The sequence below is a fragment of the Quercus robur genome, chromosome 5, assembly GCF_932294415.1.
Source record: "Quercus robur chromosome 5, dhQueRobu3.1, whole genome shotgun sequence".
NCBI classification, from domain to species: domain Eukaryota; kingdom Viridiplantae; phylum Streptophyta; class Magnoliopsida; order Fagales; family Fagaceae; genus Quercus; species Quercus robur.
The window spans coordinates 80,169,688-80,191,761 of record NC_065538.1 but is presented as its reverse complement, the minus strand read 5'-3'; the positions used below and the strand labels follow the sequence as shown (position 1 = coordinate 80,191,761).

General features: G+C 34.3%; 1 pseudogene; it reads left to right on the top strand.

Annotated features, from left to right (window-relative positions):
• The first annotated feature begins 8,821 nt into the window (after positions 1-8,821).
• LOC126727312 (G-type lectin S-receptor-like serine/threonine-protein kinase RKS1) lies at positions 8,822-16,249 on the top strand (annotated as a pseudogene).
• Positions 16,250-22,074: the final 5,825 nt, after the last annotated feature.

Genomic DNA, 22,074 nt, shown 5'->3' with positions numbered 1-22,074 from the left:
TGATGAAAAAATTATTTCACCACACATAATACTCATCACACCCTTAGGTTTTTTTTTTTTTTTTTTTTTTGTGATTGAAAAATGTAGTAATCCCTAATTATAATAAATGCTCTAAATTATAATGAATGCAAATTATTAACTTATACCAAAAAATTGAAGAGCCTCTGAGCACGCACGTGAGCGCGTGCTCAGAGGCTAGTCTATATGAGTCTAAATCTTCTGTTCCACTTTTCCTACTCCACCCTATACTCCACCAATAAAAACATGCCATGTGTTCACCTAATTAATTAAATACTATCATTATTGAATTATTAATACTACCGTTATTAATTAATAGTAGTATTTAATTAATTAGGTGAACATGTGGCATATTTTTATTGGTGGAGTATAAAGTGGAGCAGGAAAAGTGGGACAGAAGATTTGAATTCAGTCTATATTACTATTTAAGGAGTTTTATTTATCTATACTACTATTTGAGAGGTTTCCCTGTTTGGGATCCTCATTTTTTAGTTCAAAAATACTTCTACACCCTTATATTTAAATAAAGATAATAGAAATAAAACTAAAGGACAATTTGGTAAAAATACAAATCTAACTTCCACTAAAACATGGGCTAAAAAATAAGACAACTTTTTTTGAAAGCAAAAAAAAAAAAAAAAAAAAAAAGACAACTTTTTTGTTAATTTTCAAATTGTTTTCTCCACTTATAAATAACATTCTCAAAATAAAAATTATATGTATAAAAAAAATACTTTTTTTTGCTAATAAAGAAAGCCTCATTGTACGCGCGAAGCACGTGTGATGAATCTAGTTATTATTACTATTATTATTATTCTATATCTTCTGCTACTATTTAAGAGATTTTTCCTGTTTGGACCGGATTTTTTTTGGTTCCAAAATACCCCTACACCCCTAGGTTTAAGTAAAAACAAAACTAAAGGATAGTCCTGTAAAAATACATATCTAATTTGCATTAAAATATTGCCTACAAAATATCCCTACAGCCTATGTTTAAGTAGGGGCAAAACTCAGTAAAAATGCTTCTTTAACTTCCACACAAAACACTATCTACAAAATAAGACCACACTCCCAGTACACTCACGTTGGTTTTCAAACTCAAATTGCTTCTTCTTCAGTTCTCCAATTCTCTCAATTCTATGTTTTCAAACTCCTTTCACCCACCTCTTTGCTTCAGATTTCACTGCAAACAACAACAACATCAGATAGATTTGAGGTAAGCTCTTTCTTAGATCAAATCCCAGCCCTCTCTCTCTAATCTCACTTTTTTATTTCTACATTTCTCACTTCAATTTCTCTCTCTATTTGGCCATGTTTTTCTTATTGTTACATATATGATTTGTTGAGATGTTACGTAATAATTGATGCAAAATATGAATGATATTTGTGGTGGTCAAGTTAAAAAATATTGCAATAATTATAATAATTTATCAGTTCCATAACTTAAGATACGAAAAAAAAAAATGGTTTCTTTAGCATTACAGGGGAAAAAAATGATATTACACGTGAAAAAAGTTACTTCATTACTTGACTTGGCGAAGACGTTGAAGATGAATTGTACTTCTTGATCACTAGGTATGGACTATACACTTCTTTTTTTTTTTTTTTAATAGAGGTAGACAGTAGACACTATTGTAACGCGGACCGGTACATTGCCATGCTTATTGGATAAATCAAATTCAAAACCAAATAAATATTTTTGTCTCTTAGTTCTTATTCAGATAGAGTTCGTCATAATTTAAGTTGAATTTCAAATCCAAATCTACTATGGAAATGTTAATTTCATCCTTAGGAAAAATTCTAATGTCATAGTCTCTTAAGAGTTAAGATACAGATAATTTTTGCTATTCTAGACTCTTCCAGAATATCCTATTGGTGAAGTGTCCTTAGGGCTGGTATCATAAGAATCTATTAGCCTCTGAGCATGCACCTGAGATCAGAGAGAGAGAGGGCTGAGATTTGATCTAAGAAAGAGCTTACCTCAAATCTATTTGATGTTGTTGTTGTTTGTATTGAAATCTGAAGCAAAGAAGTGGGTGAAAGGAGTTTGAAAACACAAAATTGAGAGAATTGGAGGTGCATGCTCAAAGACTATTCTATTTTTTAAATAAGGGTTAATTTAGAACATCCATTATAATTTCGGATTGCTATATTTTTCAATAACAAAAAAAAAAACTAGGGGTGTGATGAGTATCACACTGTTGGAGGCGTGATGTTATCATATCTAGTTTCCATAGGGAGGATGCTAAAACTATTTGCAAAATTCATTTGAGCCATAGACAATTATCTAATTCTGTGGTGTGGCTGAACAATAGGAAGGGAGTGTATTCAGTCAGGTCCGGATATTATATAGCAAGGAGGGTGATGCGAAAAAAGGATTGGGCAGAGAGTTCAAGGGGTCCTGGTGGTTTGCAGATTTGGAAGAAGTTATGGAAGCTACGGGTACCTAATAAAATTAAGGTTTTTGGATGGAAGGCCTACCATGAAATTCTACCAACTCTTGTCAACCTTGCTTGAAGAAAAATCATATCAGATTCGGTGTGTCATTGCTACAAATCTCTTCTGGAATCTACTCTTCACACTATATGGGAGTGTGGTGCTGCTCAAGATGTGTGGGCAGGAAGTTCAATCAATCTGCAAGTGTTCAACTAACCAATGTGATATTATTCAACTATTTGAATTTCTTTTTGATAGGTTATTTGATGCAAATTTTGAGTTGTTTCTTGTTCAATCATGGCTTATATGGAATCAAAGAAACAAGATGGTGCATGGAGGAAAGATGATGGATCCAAGGTGGTTGAATAAAAGAGCACTAGACTACCTTGATGAGTACAAAAAATCACAGGTTCAGCTTGTTGCTATACCAATCACGGCACCTACTAGAATTTCTTGGCAACCACCACCTTCATCAGTCTATAAGCTGAACTTCGATGTAGCAATCTTTTCTAATCTGTACTACTCTAGATTTGGGGCAATTATCCGCAATGAAGAGGGCGAGGTGATGGCTTGGATGTCGGTTAAAGGTACTTTGGTTCATAGTAGTGCAGAAGCTGAAGTTTTGGCGTGTAGGAGAGCTATTGAGTTCTCCATTGAAGCTCAAGATTGGTCATTGAAGGGGATAATACATTGGTGATGAATGCAATCTTTATATATTAAATGGATTCAGAAAATTATTTATTACATTTTTCACTTTTAAAAATTGGCAAAATTTAAGTACAGTACAGTGGTCTGTTTGAATTGAGGGAGAGAAAAGGGGAGTAGAGTAGATTTAGCACAAAATTAGCTTATTTTTAGCCGACTCTACTATATTCCCCTCCACTCCCCCTCCTTCCCCCCTCCATCCAAATAGATGTGTTATTCTTTAAGTTTTCCTTTTAAGATTTTACCATGTAGATTTTTCTTCATGGGATTGAAATGTATTTTTTAGTTAAGTAGCCACATGACTCAATTTTAAGTGAGGAACTTGAGGAACAATACCTAAAATATTATACCTAAATTTTGTCCTTTTAAAATACTCTTAATTTATCATTCTTCTTACAAATAAGAATTAAGGCTATAACAATAAATAGATAAAAATTAAAAGAGAAAGGCTTCCTTGAGCGAGATGGGTTATGTGAGAAGAAAGTGAGAGAGGGGTAGAAATTGAGAATAAGAGTCCGTTTGGTTGGGAGGATAGAAAATAGAGGGAGGATGGAAAAGTGGGAGGATAGAAAAGTTTTTAGTTTTCCTCATTTGTGTTTGGTTAAGAGGGAAGGAAAACTTTTTGGTTTGATTGAAAATAAGGTTTGTATAAATTTACTATCATGTCCCTCTTAAATAAAACAAAAAGTAATACAATATACTTTTTTTTTAAATTGTGTATAGATGAAAGTGGACATTTTAAAAAATAGTATAAGAAATCATCCAAAAATGTTTTCTTAAAAAAATAAATAAATAAATAAATAAATAAATAAATAAAAGGAAGGAGAAGAAGAACCCACCACCTAACAAAACCAAAGAAAGAAAGAAAATAAAAACACCACAAAAGAAAAAAAAAACAAAAACAAAAACAAAAAGCCAACATTACAAAGGAAAAGTCAAAAAAAAAAAAAAAAAAAAAAAAGCCAGAAACATTAATTAGAGGTGGGGGCAATTTTGTCCAAATATTTTTTCCACTTTTTACTCCAATTTTCTCCCCAATTTGGAGAGATTGTATTTTGAAGGGGGAGGAGAGAAAAATTGTGGGCCCCACCACTTTTCTCTCCCCTTCCCCCTCTCAACCAAATAGTAGAAAATGTCATTTTTCTCCCTATTTTCATCCCAACCAAACATACCCTAAGTGTCGGGGAGTGCGGGTGAGAAGAAAGTGTAAAATATTTTACCAATTTTTTAAGTGCAAAATATTTTATAGTTTTTGCCTTTAGTTTTTCTTTTGACTGAAAATATTTTACCTTTGACCAATAATTTTATTGCAAAACAAACATGGTAAATTATGAAAATATTTTCCTTAAAAAATTTTTCATCAAAATAAACAGCGCTAGGGGAAGACTCGACTAGAATGTAGAAAGTAGAACTAGTCGAGTTCATGTAGGTTATCCTCTGACATTTCCCAATTGCTATTTGAATATTTTTGTGCTTTTCCTATTTTTAGATTTGTTTGTTTATGAAAGTTGGAGATTGAAATTTCTCCTTGAAAAATTTCTATGAAACTGGATTTGTGTGTTTATGAAACCAAAATGGTTAAGTGGAACTAGCATCATCACACGTGCTTCGCAAGTGCAATGAAGTTTTTTTTTTTTAGTGGTCTATTTTGTAACCAAGAAAAAAAAATCTATGTTTTTATTTTATATATATAATTTTTATTTTGAGAATATAATTTATAAGTAGATAAAGAATTTGAAAATCAATAAGAGAGTGGCTTTATTTTTTAGGCAATGTTTTAGTGGGAGTTGGAGTTGTATTTTTAGCAGATTTTCCTTTAATTTTGTCTCTACTTAAACATGCGAATGTAGGGGCATTTTTAAACCAAAAAATAAGAATCCCAAACAAAATAAACTCCTTAAATAGTAGTATAGATATACGTGGATTAACATACAAAATGGTTTTGATGATCATCCCCTATATGGAAGGAATGGAAATAGTTCACATTGTGAGTTATAGACATATATGAGTCCATTTGATTGAGATGAAATAAAGAGGATAGAAAATAGATAAGAGAATAGTAGAGAAATAACTAATTTTATAGGCGATTAGTTGCAAATAATGACTGAACTATTTCTCCTCCTCCTCTAACGTGCTAGAACTGTTAAGGGTTTTTTTTTTTTTTTTTTTTTTTTTTTTTTTTTTTTTTCTAGCTAAAAGGTCTCCCCATGTCATGTCACTCACGTGTAGCTTAATAGATTTGACCTCTATTGACCAATTGTGCTTAGTGAAAGATACCTAATGTAATGTCTATTTGATTGAGGTGGAACAGAGCTAGACCTGCTAAGTTTTTTCTCTTTTTTTTTTTTTTTTTCCTTACGTGCTAGACGGGCTAAAAGGACTCCCCATGTCACGTGAGTCACGACACTCACGTGTGCTGTGCCAAGTGAAACATACACGTTGAAAGGCTAAGTCAATAAAGCAAGCCGACACTCACATGACTATCAATATGCCCGAGGGGTTTCACAATCAGGATGGCAATCCAAACCTCTTCACAGAGTCAAAAGTAATTATTCGAACTACTTGCGAACCTACGTGTTGTTGGTGATATATTTTGTTTTAAGATTGTCTAATTAATTTTTTTTTTACACTAATTTAATAAAAAATAATGTATTTCATAATCAAATTTTTATTTATTAAAGAAAAAATCATAAATCATAAATAAATATAAATTTTGTCATACCAAAATAAAAACAATAAAATTTTTCTCAGCAATTCAAAATGTAAGTTAATAAAATTATTCATTTTTTAATAAAACTTATTTATAATATTTTGTGAATCACTAAAAAAAACATAAAATTTAGAACTTAGTCTTTTAGTTTGAAACAAACTTCTCAAACCCTATTTTCTTTACCCTATAATCCAAAATACCAAAAATGTAACTAAAAATTAATAAAGCTTAATAATGATTAATTGGACAAATTAAGAAAAAAATTTATTGCTAATAACTTATTAAGGTTATTTTCTTTGCAAAAATTGCAATTTCGTCCACCCAAAAAATATTATCAAATAAACAATTCTTAGCAAAATCTAAGAATTTAATTTCTATATATGCATTGTTATAAAATAATGATAATAATTAAAATATAATTGCAAAAGCTAAAATATGTCACCCATCCAATTATTTTCGTTTGACTAACTTTTGCTTTTCTCTGAATTAATGGCATTATAAAATGCTTCTAATACAACTATTAAGAGTATTTTGTCCACCCCCAAAGAATTAAAAAAATAAACAAAAATTAGTAAAGTCTCATAGTTTAGCATCTAGATTGATCACTATAAAATAAAAAAATAAAAAAAATCAAATTCTAACTTGCAAAACAACTATTTATTAATCCAAATCAAATCAATAAAGAAAAAGAACTTGTGATCGAAAATTGGAATGCCAAACTACCTAAATATGCATAAAAGTCTGTATAAATTTACCAAAAAGATAACAGATGTGATGTGAAAATTAAATCAACAATAACAAAAAGAACCATTAGTAGAAAAAAGTGGTTGAAACAATTAAAACAAAAGAGAAACAAAATTGGATAAAGAGAGAGGGTATTGACCTTTTTGTTGTGGACAACTTGGAAGGAACAGGGGAGAGAGGTGGAAATGAAGAAAAATAAATTTATATGAAAATTAAGATGGAAGTAAATGAAAGGTTGAACAAAGTGAAACTGTAGAATTTAAGAAGATATAAAGGAAAAAAAATTAAAAAACTAAAAGGAATCAAATGAGAATTTAAAAAAAAAAATATTGGAGGGGATGAAAGATTGAACTAATAAGACAATGGTTGAAGAAGATGAAAAGTTGAACAAAGTAAGAATTGCAACCAAAAAAAAAAAAAAGATGCTAAAGATGTAGTGCATAAAGAGTTTTATAAAATTTATTACATAACTTCCATTATTATATATGGTATAGATATGTATAGATATTGTTTTGCTTTTGGTTTTTTAGTTACAAAACTTTCATTATTTAGTTATAAACATCTAAATTAAAGTAGATGGATATGTAAAAGCAAAATTATATTTAATATTAAAAACCACCCAATATGAATGTGTGAAGTCAATAATCTATTTATATTTTTTTTGTAAAAAAAAGTATAAAAACGAAATTCTAAATCAAAATAGATGAATACGTAAAGACAAAATTATAAGTAATGATAAAGTCGCTTAAAATGAATGTGTAAAATCAATACTCTATATATATATATATATATATATTTTAATATATGAATAAAAAAATAAATAAGAAAAATAATAATTATGTGGCCAATGATATAGTGATGAAGTGGCGCAAAACTTAGCAATAATAAATGTTACACCTCAGCCTTTTGATATATATAAATGAAGGAGTGGATCTCGATGGCGTGCCAGAATTCCATTAAACTAATAAATTGAAGTCACTCACACGAATAATTCATGACATGCCCCTTCTTTTGGACTTTCATGCAAGGAAATCAATACTGTACCGGAGGCTGCATCGGTTTGACTAGCGGTACGATATATTTCGGATACCGGTCAATACCGGTATACCGTTTTGGGTTGACTGCTATTTTTTACTTCTTTATACAGTATACAAAGTTATATTTCTAATAACTCAATATATCACTTTGACAACTTTTTATATTTTTTTGGTGGAGTTAGAGCATTAGCAGGAGTGAAGCTAAATAGCTATATAGCTATTTTAGCTTCACCAAAATACAAAAATGCATGTTACAATAGTAGAATCATAGCTAAAATTTTTAAAAATTTTATTTTAAAAATTATAATAAGTTGCTAAAACAAATATTAATATTTTTTTTACGCACTATTCTCTCTCCTTTAATAATTGATATATTAAAAGCTCATAAATATTTAAAGACTAACCGGTAGAATTGATAGATTGAAATACTTTTCGGACAAAAAAAAAAAATCGAACCTTTAAAAAAATTGAAATGATTTACGTTAACCAATAAATTTTTTTTTTTTTTAAATGCTTAGAGTTTCCAACTTTCCAAGTCCTACACCTAGCCAGTCAACTACTAGAAGTCCTAACACATTAGGAATTTTTATTTATTTATTTATTTTTTCATTCCTTTTTTCAGGAAAAAATTGCCAAACAGACTATTCCTGGGAAAAAATTAGGTGCGTGGCACATGTTCAAAGTTATATAGTAAGTTAGACTGTTTTTGAAAGTCGAGTTTGGCAAACTTGACTTTGGGCTAGAAAACAGACACTATAGTGGCGTTTTTTTGTGGCTATAGCAGCGTTTATAGAAAACGCCACTAAAAAAAACGCCACTATTGTGTCTGTGTTCCAGCCCAAAGTCGAGTTTGCCAAACTCGACTTTCAAAAACAGTCTAACTAACTAAATAAGTTTGAACGCGTGCTGTCCGGCTAAAATTTTTCAGAATTTTCACTGTTTGGCAAATTTTGCCCTTTTTTCACCTCCACACATCTTGCTTACAGTGGTAGCCCATTAGTCTTTCATTTTAAGTTTATTTGTTTATTTTTTTTTCATTCTTTTTTTCACCTCCACACGTTTTGCTTTGAAGTGACTTGTCATTTTCTTTGAAGTCTAGTAGTTAGTCTTTCAAGTGAGTGTACCAAAACTAAAAACAGAGACAGACAAACGTTGAGAAGTAAATGAAGAAGATGAAGAGGCTGTAGAAACAGAGGCCGGGGAAACAAAGGAAAAGAAGAAGAAATGCGTAGTAGAGACAAATACGAAGAAGAGGAGGAAAAACCAAGGTAAGAGTGAGGAGGTGGATCTTGAAATTTGTGGAGTTTTCTGAGTTTTTTATTTTATTTTGCTCGGTATCTATTTTCCAGCCGAAACCCGGTACTTATCCCAGTATGTCTGAAACGACTCCGGTACAGCCGGTATTTAAACCGAAACGAAACAAGAGCATTTCTGTACCGGCCTAAGCACCGGTACGGTGCGAAATTAACTTCCTTGCTTTCATGTCTGTAGTCTTCATTGGAAAAACCACATGAATCCTGCTAAACCGTTCTTGAATATAGTATTACTTTTACTTTTCTCACTTGTTTTCCCAATTTGCATTTCCTTTGAAACCATTACACAAAACCAGCCCCTCAAGGATGATGGTCAAACTCTTGTCTCATACCAAAAAACCTTTGCACTTGGGTTTTTCACTCCTGAAAATTCCAATCGCTGCTACGTTGGGATTTGGTATAACCAAATTACTGAACAAACCGTTGTGTGGGTTGCAAATAGAGACAATCCTCTTTATGATAAATCCGGGGTCCTCTCCATCAATGGTCAGGGAAACCTCGTACTCCACACTCAAAACCAATCCATTCCAATTTGGTCCACTAATGTTTCTACTTCAGCCTTACCAACAAACAATTCCATGGCTAAGCTCTTAGAAGTAGGAAATCTTGTTTTGCTCCAACAAGACAGTCAAACGGTAATATGGCAAAGCTTTGATTATCCCACAGATACTATGCTTCCATTTATGAAGCTCGGGCTGGACTTGCGGACCGGGTTGAACCGGTACCTAACATCTTGGAAGTCTAAAGATGACCCGGGAACCGGCAACTACTCATATAGAATTGTTACAACTGGGTATCCACAGTTGATCTTATACATGGGTCAGACTCCATTATGGCGTGCTGGATCTTGGACCGGCCTAAGATGGAGTGGTGTACCCAAAATGACACCAAATTACATCTTCAATGCTAGTTATGTGAGTAATCAAGATGAAATCACCATTGTATATGGTTTAATTGACCCCAAAGTATTCTCTAAAATGGTGGTGGATGAATCAGGAACCATGCGGCGATCTACATGGCATGAGACAAGATGGGTTGAATTATGGTCTGCCCCACAAGAGTTATGTGATAAATATTTGAGTTGTGGTCCAAATAGTTATTGTGACCCGTATAATGGGGAAAAGTTTGAGTGCACATGCTTACCCGGGTTAGAACCCAAGTCGCCCCGCGATTGGTACTTGAGAGACGCATCGGGTGGGTGTGTGAGTAAGTAAGGAATGTCCACATGCAATAATGGAGAAGGGTTTGTGAAATTGGCACGTGTGAAGGTACCAGATACTTCAATAGCACGTGTAGATATGAGTTTGAGTCTGATAGAGTGTGAGCAACAATGTTTGAGGAATTGTTCTTGTATGGCTTATGCTAGTGCCAATGAGAGTGAGGGAGGGATTGGATGCTTGATATGGCATGGTAACTTGGTGGACACAAGAACGTATTCTGATACAGGGCAAGATTTATACATACGTGTGGATGCAGTTGTACTAGGTACCCCCTTTGTCTTTTACAAAGTTTTAACTCATACTATGCAATGAAAATTTCATCTACTTGTCTTTTTAACATATTATGTAATGTCTAATGCATAAGACAAAATATTTGTCCTTTGGAAATCAATTGTATATATGTTTCCCTCTTTTGTCACCAAAAACTCATATGTAATGAAGAATACATACAACCCAAATTGTAAGTTATATTATTTGTGCTACAGAAATAGTTGAAACCCAAACCTATTGTGTTATCTTGGTCAAAGCTCAACCTGTTGTTTTATTCTACTCCAAATTGTATTTGGAATCCTATTCCTAAATCAACATGTTATTTTTGTTATACTACTAATTTTAATTTTGGTTTAGAGTCATATATTGTTAGAGAAATAATTCTTTGCATTTGAAATACATTAATATAGTTCAAATTAAATATTATAAACTTAAAGAAATATTTCATTCCATACATTTAAAATTTTAAATTATCTGGTCACTATAGACACTAGAAATAAAATATTAATCATGTCACTGTATACACTAGAAATAAAATATTAATCATAAAATCTCTCTCTCTCTCTCTCTCTCTCTCTCATATTATCTTATTCTAACATGGTACCAAAATTATGTATCAATATCTTTACTGAAATGGAATAAAATTACACCCTCATGACCTTTAATAGTCCAGAGAGTAATCCTTACCAATAGTAGCGGAGCAAGAAGTTGTCATTGGGGGCTGAATAAAAATAATAATTTCCTTGAAGAACCCAAGCCTATTATATTATCCCGCACAAAACCCAAGTCCATTGTGTTATCATAGACCAAATGTTATTGTGAATTCTAATCATAATTGTAATAGAAATCTTAACTTAATTGGGGTTAGTCTAACATATATACCATTTAATGGGTTATTGTAATACACAAAGTTCTATGGTAAAGATATAGACATTTAGGGTATGTTTGGTAGACTGTAATAGGCATTGTAATGTAATAATTATTCTTTTAGTTTAGCTATTCAGTAGTTTGGTTATATTTTTATTACAAAGAATAGTCATTCTTTATGAATAGTCGTTCTTTAAAATAAAAAATAACTATTCATCTCTAAAAAGGTTATAATAATTATTACTTGCTAGGTGTATAAATTTATAAAATTAGTACATTTCCAAATAAACAAACTTTCCATATGCTCATAACAATTATCAAAATAAAAAAATTATTAAAAAATAATTAATCTCTCTTTCAAATTTGAAAAATATTATTATTTAGGAAATATAATTTTATGAGTAAGATATTTCCTAAAATATATTTTAAGTTTGATTTAAAATGTTTTCATTCAATTGTCTTTAGGGTTCTATTATTGTGTTACCACCAAACAAATGAATAGTAATAAGTATTACATTATAACGTCATGTATTCCTTGTAATACCTATTTTTATTCATATATAATTACCATTACAGTCTACCAAATATGTCCTAAAGTTTTTCAATTGCGAACATAAGATGTGCTAAGTTTCAACCACATCTCTCTCTCTCTTAATATGTTTTTCTTTTTCAAATGTGATATCATAGATATGTCTCGTATTCTCTAAACTTAGTAATAGTTTAGCACATAACTTAGTAATGCTTCTTTTTTACCTTAGCTCAATATGCTCAGAAAAATGGTCTTACTCGGAAAAAGAGGATGTTGACAATTCTGGGAGTTTTTGTTGTGGTAATGTTTCTTCTTGTGGTCTTGGTTGTACATTGGTTGGTAAGGAGAAAGAAAAAAGGTAAGCAAATATTTACTCACTCTTTTGTTTAAAGCAACTTCTTTTTAACTTATTTCTTTATTTCTAAGGCTGGTGAACAAATGCCCCTAAGATAACTCTAACGATATGTTTGAGAGTTGTTAACTTGTTCGAGGTATGAGAAATACCAACTTCAATTATGGTATTAATTTAGACCCCAAATTTTAAATACAGCTTAAATAATTTCAGGCTAGTCTAACATTTAAGTCCAAATTTAAGTGATAAACCAATTAACATGAGCATGGATGATCAATAAGCATGGATAAACATATAAAATGAACAACCCACAAAAAATCGAAAGGAGAATAACACAACCATAACACATGAATGTGTTATTGAAGAAGAAAACTCAAGTGTCAGGCATAAAAACCTCTTTGCAACCTCATCGATGAAAACGATCAACTAGAGTAGATAGTTGCAATACATAATAAATACAAAACCCTCCAAGTATAGTAGTATCTATGTACTCAATCATGTTGCATTATAGATTGACCTCAGTTAATTAATTCAATTACCCAAGTTGATTAAGTTGGTCAAATTACATGAAAATCATGGAGGCACACACAAATCACCAAATAAACTAAAGTGCAGTGGAAATTAAATTGACATGGTGATTTGTTGACTAATGGAGAAAACCTTTCGCAAGGCAAAAACCTCACCAGGTGATTTTCAGGTTATCAATAATTAAGTGGTTACAAGTATAAGAAATTTTATCACTATCCTAACCTATACCAAAATATCAACCTATATTTGAACCTTCACTCTAATACTCAATTGGAATTAATCTTGCAGAGACTTCTTCCTTTTTGCATGGATCTTAGTGTTTGACTTCTCAGCTACTGATGTTTGTTGTTGGATGCAAAGTTCTTCACTTCAGAACACTTTAAGAATCTAGAAGCACTTAGTTACAAAACTCTATAAGACGCATAAGAACGCAATTGCTTTTCTAAGAATATATGAGGTCTCTAATCTAAGTCTCTATGTCATTGATGACTTTAAAATAAAGTTTTTATATCCTCTAGAAGTTTAGTGAATGAAACCCTAGCAATCTAAGTTATCATGGCCAAAATTCTAACTGGGAATTCTACATTTGCATAACTTGATAGATCGAGAGGTGTCGAGCTAGTGTTAAGATTTCTTCATTAAGTCTCGATAGATGCTAGTGTCCAGCTTATGTCAAGACTAGGGTCGAGCTTCACTATTCCAACTTTTTTTTACTTGTTTCTTGGTTCAATCTTCATGTCTTCATTGATATCACTTGTCTGTACTTATCAACACACTTCTTGATATCATAAACACATCTTAGATTTACTCAATTACAAGTAAAATGCATTTTGTCAAAGGATATGCCAACACATAACAAATATGACCCTAATAAATCCCTCCAAATTCCAACTAGCAACCGACTCCATGAGTCCTATGTCCACGCTAACTCCGATCTACAATTGTCCTCCAATAGCAACCTTCAAGTTGGATGTACTGTGGTGGCTCCAATGCTTCCCAAATTTTCAAACAACACAAATTCTTTGAAGGATACTTATGTATGAAGGATTCAATCTCCTCTCATAGTGTTTGAATTTGTAGAGAGGGAGAAGGTAGAGAGAAATGGGTATATGAACTTGGGCTTTTCTTGGCTCACTAACACTTCAATTTGGAATTTCTGGTTGTCAAATTTCGCGGAAAATGAAGCTTAAATAAATGGACAAAAGGTTGGCACAGTAAATAAAAAATTAAAAAAATTAAAAAAAAAAAAAAAGAAGAAGAAGAAAGAGAAAGAAAAAAAAAGAAAAAAGAAAAGAGAGAGAGAGTAATAAATTTCTCTCATGTTTTGGCATTTTTGCTTGACAAAGTGTCAAGTTGTAGCATGCACTTTCAAGTTCAGCTTGAAGCCTCCTGATCCTAATACAAAATACATCCCATTTCAGGTATTGACATACAAAACAAATGTTCAAAAAATACAAGGAAAATTGGCATAGAATCAGCCAACTATCTAAAGATCTTGACAAGGTCAATAAAAGAAACCCAATGGGATTTTCTGTCAATAATAAGTTGAAAATTATAAACTCAATTTTTCCTCCTATTTTCCTTTGTTTCTTTCTTTTATATTAGTGTATTTTCCCAGTTTTATTAAGTTGGACTTTTGTGTGAGAATTCTTGAATCTTGATTGGACAAATAAGTTAACTAGCATTATTTGTTACTTGCTTTATGACAGATAAGAGGCAAAACGTATACTTAAATAGTGTTGCCTCCAATTTACCATACTTTGAAGACTGCCCAGGTAGAAGGGACCTTGATGGAACTACAAGAAATTCAAATTCACCATTATTTGATCTAAGAACAATTATTGCAGCCACAGATAACTTCTCTATTACTAACAAGCTTGGTAAAGGTGGTTTTGGCTCAGTTTATAAGGTAGTCTCCTTGAACAAGCCTCAAAATTTGCATAAAAAATTCCGTCACGAATGGTTAAGAAAAGAAAATTCATTGAGCATAACTTTGTTAGATGAAATTGAGCTTGTTCAAATAATTCTCTAAGTTGACTCTCTCAATAGTTGTGCACTATGACAAAATGAAATTTGGACTATAATTGCAGGGTTTGCTACAAAATGGAATGGAAATCGCTGTAAAAAGACTATCCAAATGCTCTGGACAAGGAATAGAACAGTTTAAAAATGAAGTTGCATTAATTGCTAAACTCCAGCATAGGAATCTTGTCAAAATTTTAGGTTGTTGCATTCATGGAGAAGAGAAGATGTTGATCTATGAGTACTTGCCAAATAAAAGCTTGGACTCTTTCATTTTTGGTATGTCTTCTTTTCACATCCTCCAATTACAAACATATCATATTCTAGAAGTGAGATTATATTATATACGTAGTGCAAGTAAGCAGAAATGCAATCTAATCCAAGTTCTCATTTCTTTTTAGATGAAACAAAAAGGTTAAGTTTAGATTGGGGAAAGTGATTTGAGATTATTTGTGGAATTGCTCGAGGACTCTTATATCTTCATCAAGACTCAAGATTAAGAATTATTCATAGAGATTTAAAGGCCAGCAATGTTCTACTTGACAATACATTAAATCCAAAAATTTTCGATTTTGGTATGGCTAGAATTGTTGGAGAGGACCAAATTGAAGCAAATACAAATTGCGTTGTTGGAACATAGTAAGTGTGCTAAAAAAAAAGAAAGGATATATTTATACTTTTCAACTGATTACTTGACTACCATTTTTTTTATCTAAGAAGAGGGTACAAGCTTCAAACTTTTGTAAGAAAAAATATTAAGGATATTTTCGTAATTTTCTCCCTATTGTGCTAATTCAAATGTTACATGCTATGTTAGTGCCCTAAGGCTCTCTTTGATCATTTTTTTTTAATAATGAAAGGCTTATTAGTTTCTTTTTCATTGTGTTACGACAGTGGTTATATGTCACCAGAGTATGCAATGCAAGGACTATTTTCAATAAAGTCTGATGTATATAGCTTCGGGGTCTTGCTACTAGAGATAATTATTGGTAAAAAGAACAGTGCTTATCTTCATGATGGTCCTTCCTCAAATTTGATTGGACACGTAAGTACATGTGCAAACAATGACTACAAAATTAGGCCTATATTGCTAGGCCTGCTATGATGAATATGTTGTTTGCAGGTTTGGGACCTATGGAGAGAAGGCAATGCCACGAAAATAGTCGACTTGTTACTAGGTGAGACATACCCTGCTAGTGAAGTTTCAAGATGCATTCAAATTGGGCTTTTGTGCGTGCAAGAACATGCAATGGACCGACCTACCATGTCAACAATTGTTTTCATGTTGGGTAATGACACACTTCTTCCTTCTCCAAAACAACCTGCATTTATTTTGAAGGGTACTTACATTAGTACAAATAGATCAACTAGCGAAGCATCTGATTCTGTAAATGAAATAACAATTTCTAAACTTGATGGTCGTTAAAACCCCAGACTATTTTCAGTGGTGTATTAATATTTGTTATAGACCATTACAACATTGGAATGAGTTCCTCAAGTCTACTGTACACAATTATTTTTCTTGTATAACATAGTATGTATAATGTAAAGTTGTTTTTAAAAAATAAAAATTGCGTAATACCACTGCTATTAAAATGGTAAAGTACAAAACTTGTAATGAAATCACCAGTCTCAATAATGCTTAATGTGTGCTTTCATAAAATTTTGTACACCAAGAGTTAAGTGCTTATGGTCAGTGATGATAACTTCATTGGTTTGCCAACTGAGATGTCCAAGTTTGAGTGCAACCAAGGAATCTGAAAAAAAGTAAAGGAATCTATAAATCTAATACACTGCTCGTATCTTTTAGTATCATTTTATAATGTCTGGGTATTATTTCCAAATGGAAAGTACACTTGAACATAAACAAGAGTAATAAATAAGGTGGGAGATAAATATATAACTTCAGGGTAGATATTATCTTCCTATAGCAAGGGAAAGTGAGACAGAACTCTGTCATAAAAACTAACAAAATTTTCTCCCTTTTGCCTGAAAGGTTGACAAACATCGTTCTTGTTTCTTATGCATGGTGAACAATGCTAATGCATTACATTACAACAACATGGCGTAGTCTGGCTTTTATGCTGCTTCTTATACACATGAACAAAATCTGCTTATTAGACCAGTTCTCTTGTCATAAAAATGTGATTTTGGCAGACCCTATTGATTTTTATCAAGTTTTGGCGATCATAATTTCTGTCCTCAGCCTTGTCATACAGGGACTCTATTGTTTTGGTGGCCATAACTTGTAACATTTTGTTGTAAAATAGCATCCTTTGTTGTTCACAGATCTTTCCATTTCCAACAAAACTGCTATAGGTTGAATTTCTCTGATCTTTTCTGTAATATTTGCAAGAAATGTAAATAAGAGGAGGGGGAATTAGGATTTCTGGACTTTCTTGCTTGCTAGATGTAACAACTCCTGTTTATCAAAAAAAAAAAAAAAAGAACACCTACACTCGGACACTCATTGTGATATAGTTGAACAAAGAGAACCAAGGATGAGAAATAGAAGAATACTGGAAAAACCTCCTATAGTTACTGTTTGAAGCAGAGGCCCAGCATGAGAGAGAGAACAAAGCTATCATGACCATAAATCTTTCTTACCACTTTCAAGATCTCCCCCTCCCATATCTAGTACTAAAAGGAGGACTTTAGTTCAAAGGATGAGTTTTTTAGTCATAACGAAAAGGGAAAGAACTCCAAGCCTCAAAACCATGATGGAAAAACAATGGTCAATCATGATTTTTTTCTTTAGCACTTTAACCAAAAGGAAAAACTTTATACACACAACACAACAATACAAACATAATTCTGGCCTCCGTAAATGATTAACCATTCCCAAATTTCAACCAATTTTTATCTTCATGTTGCATTAGATTTTTATCATAAACATATGAAAAAAGAAAACATTTTGGCAGTGCATAGAAAGTTGTAGGTGCCAATAGTAAATAAGCCTGTTTTCAAAGGACTTCCTTGACTTTTCATTCTCGAAAAGTGAAAGTCTATGTTTAATTAATTGACAGGTTGCAATTAACACCATCTTAGCTAATCTGATTCATAGAATTGTCTTCGACTGAATGCTGCCTAACAAGAAAAGACCATGGTAGAGTGGAGAGAAGTAATTATTCAGGTGAAGATCCAAAATGCTAGTCTCGTTTTGGGGGGCCAAAGACAATTCTAGCTTTAAGAAGGTCCAACGACATCCGAAATGTTAGTCCCCAGTTCTTACCAACCAACCTCCTGTGTGTAATTGACATGTTGTTAGTCTTTAATAAAAGAAGGTCATATCTTTCGCAAACTCATTTTTTTACATGGCCCAAAAACATTTACAGGGAAAAAAATCTGTCTTGTGTGGGTCAAAAATGTTTTTAAGGAAGTATTACTTAAATTACCGACACAATTAATACAGAAAGTATGGGTCAAGTGCTTAATCAAGTAAAAGATCCCAAAAGGATTGAGACAACGCACATAATAGAATGAAGAACTTGATTAAGACCTGATTAACGAATATGTCCTTTGGATCCCAAGGATTGGTATGATAAATACAGCTTTTCACTCTCAATTGCTCTTGCACTTTTATCACTTGAATTTTTCTGGATCCCTTCACATAGGGGATTAGTCCCTATTTATATTGGAGGTTCTTCCTTCACTGTCCACTTGTAGGGTGGATGGTGAGTAGAGGACATACTTGTCCCATCCCCTATTTCCCCCTTCTCTTGAAGTGAAAGTGGGTGGAAAAAATGATGTTTTTTTTTTTTTTTTTTTTTTTTTTTTTTGAGAAAGAACAGCTTTCATAATATTAAACCGAAGTGGCTAAATCAGCCAGAGCTACATGGAATACGTCTGGTGGCATATTGTCCATCCAGACATTTTGATTGGGCGAGTTGATTGCCCTCCTAGCCAAAAAGTGGGCGACACCATTCCCTTGCCTACGTGTATGGGAGAAGCTAATACATGAAAAAGAAGAAGCTAAGACTTTAACGTCCTGTACAATATGCCCATGGGGCGCAAGGGAAGTTTCAGTATTTGACAAGTCCTTAAATACAATATCAGAGTCACCCTCCAAAACAACCGAGGAGAGGCCAAGATCAACAGCAAAAACGGCAGCCCTCCTAGCAGCCAGAGCTTCGACAAGAGGAATGGTCGCTGGTAACGGAATCTGCTCAGAAAGAGAGGCAATGACAGCACCCTTCGAGTTGCGGCATACAACTCCCAGGCCGGCGCGTCCTTCCTCTGGGAAAATTGCACCGTCATAGTTAATCTTCACCGAGTCGCCCACAGGTGGTCTCCAGCGAACATGGTTATGGTGAACCATTTTTTGGATGAGTGTTCTAGTGCCCCTGAATTCAGCAAGCCGACCTTCCGACAGCCTGAGAATTTGGTCCAGAGGGCATGCATCAACCCTGAGCCGGACCTGGTTACGACAATTCCAGATTGCCCATCCCGTGAAGGCCAGAAGCTCTACCGCTTTCTTCTCCGAGATGGCATAATTGAATATGTCTTTCATTGGATGATCGACCAACGTACGGAGCCAAAGCCATCGAGGATCGGACCGCCACACTACCTGCACCAAAGGACAAAAGAAAATAGAGTGTGAGCCATCTTCATTTCGCCCCTTGCAACTGTCACAGAGAGCGTCCTGGGCAATCTTCCTACGATACAAGTTAGCTTTAGTTGGGAGAGCTTCCCTGCACGCACGCCAGAAAAAGTTTTTCACTTTGTTAGGAACTTCAAGACCCCAAATCTTTTTCCAAAACAGAGGGTCATCAGCTGAAGCATGGTTTGTTGAAGTGCCTTCATACAAGAATCGGTAACCCGATTTCACAGTATATTGGCCATTAGGGGTGAAAGGCCAAATGAGCTTATCTCTTTGGTTGGAGGAAGGCAGAGGGATACTCATAATGGCAGCAGCTTCAGCTGGAACAAAAACATGCTCAATAACCTCGGTGCGCCAGCATCTAGTGGACTCATTGATCAGTACTGCCACTGAAGAGTTTACCTGCCCCTGCACCTGAGGAGAAGAGACTTTGGCTAAGCCCCTTAAAGGCAGCCAATTATCCTTCCAGATTCTAATTTGCTGCCCATCACCCACCCTCCAAAGTGCCCCTTTTTGGATGACATCGCGGCCCTTTAGAATACTCCTTTATGCATAAGAGGCCGAAACAGAATCCTTGGCATCAAGAATGGTTCCCGAGGGGAAAAAACGAGCCTTAAAGACCCTAAAGAAGAGGGAGTTGTCATCATGAAGGAGTCTCCAAGCAAGTTTAGCAAGCATGGCCTCGTTGAACATAGTGAGGTCCTTAAACCCCATTCCCCCGTCATTTTTTTGGCGACAAAGGTCATCCCATCTTACCCAATGGATTTTCCGTCTCTCACCTCTTTGACCCCACCAAAACTTCCTAACCATTATCTCAATCTCATGGCACAAAGTGGAAGGGAGTTTGAAACAGCCCATCGTGTACGTGGGTATAGCTTGAATCACCGATTTGATTAGAACTTCACGACCCGCTTGTGTCAAAAGTTTCCCTTCCCAACCTTGCATTCTCTTCCAGACCCTTTGTTTTATTTTGCCAAAGCTAGCTTTTTTATTTCTACCCACCAAAGCTGGAAGACCCAAGTAGTCTTCATACTGTTTCAATTCTGACACCCCGAGTTCCTCCATAATCTGAGCTTGATGGTCTAGGGTCGTGGACTTGCTAAAGAAAAGGGCCGTCTTCTCTCTATTCAATCTTTGCCCCGAAACCTCCTCATATGCAGCAAGGATACCCATAATCTTTCGACATTCTTGGATGGTAGCCCTACAAAATAAGAGGCTATCGTCGGCGAAAAATAAATGAGTCAACTTTGGTCCATTGCGACAAATAGATACACCTTTGATAACCCCATTGCAAGCCGCTCTTTGAATCATCCTGTGGAGACCCTCGGAACACAACAAGAAAAGATAAGGTGATAATGGGTCACCTTGTCGAATACCTCTACTCGGCTTGATGTCACCCATGGGTTCACCGTTAATTAAAATGGAGTATGTCACCGTAGTAACACATTCCATAACAAGAGCCACCCAACGCTCATCGAACCCCATAACCAGCATAACATTTCTCAGGAAAGACCACTCGACCCTATCGTAGGCTTTGCTCATATCTAATTTGAGAGCCATAAAGCCCGAACTCCCTGAATTATGGTTCTTCATGTAATGCAATGTTTCATAGGCCACAAGAATATTGTCTGTGATCAACCGGCCTTTAATAAATGCACTCTGATGCTCAGAAATGATATGAGGAAGCACTTTTTTCAATCTATTGGCTAAAACTTTAGAGAAGATTTTATATAGCACATTGCACAGGCTAATGGGTCTGAATTCGGAAACCCGCTCAGGATTTTTTGTTTTTGGAATCAATGTAATAAATGTATGATTTAAAGGATGAGGCAGAGAACCAGAATTCAAGAAATGCAGAACAGATTGGGTAACATCACCTTTAACCAGATGCCAGAAGTTCTGGAAAAACAGGGGAGGCATTCCGTCGGGTCCTGGGGCTTTGAGAGGGGCCATTTGGTTCAGAGCTGCATCAACCTCCCAAGCTTGAAATTCACCCACCAGAATCTCATTCATCTCTCCAGTCACAACCTGCGGGATACAGTCAAGATCTTCTGGGTTAACATTTGAAGTTGAGGAAGTGAACAACTTTTTATAGAATTCCACAAAGGTAACAGCAATCTCCTCCTGGCCGGTGCACCACACATCCTCTTGGTTACGGATATTTTTTATGTAATTTCTTCGCTTTCTCATTGTGGCACGGCTGTGGAAAAAACGGGTGTTCCGATCACCCTCTTTGATGTAGGTGAATCTCGATCTCTGTCTCCACATCCTTTCTTCTTTCCCCATTAGAGAATTTATTTCTTTCTTTAAGAGCACAACCCGAAACGAGTTCCCAGTCCTCACAGCTTGTTGCTCCGCCCGGTTTAATTCTTTTCTTTTTTTAACCAACTCCCTCCGGACGTTGCCAAAATTATTGCGGCTCCAAAGAGTCAACTTTTCCCCACAATTCTCAATTTTCTGGATCACCTTCAAATTCACAGTCCCCTCAAAACTGGCTTGCCACACCCCTTCAACTGTTTCGCCACAACCTTTATCCGCTAACCACATTTCTTCAAACCTGAAGATCTTCTTTTTTAACTGAAAATCCAGGAATGAAGGATCAATCCACAGAAATTTATGGTCCGATGTTGAGCTGTCCACGTGGTGGACACGAGAGCCTGGAAATCTAATAAACCAATCATGAGATGCCACTGCCCTGTCCAGCCTTTCCCATATTGACGCTC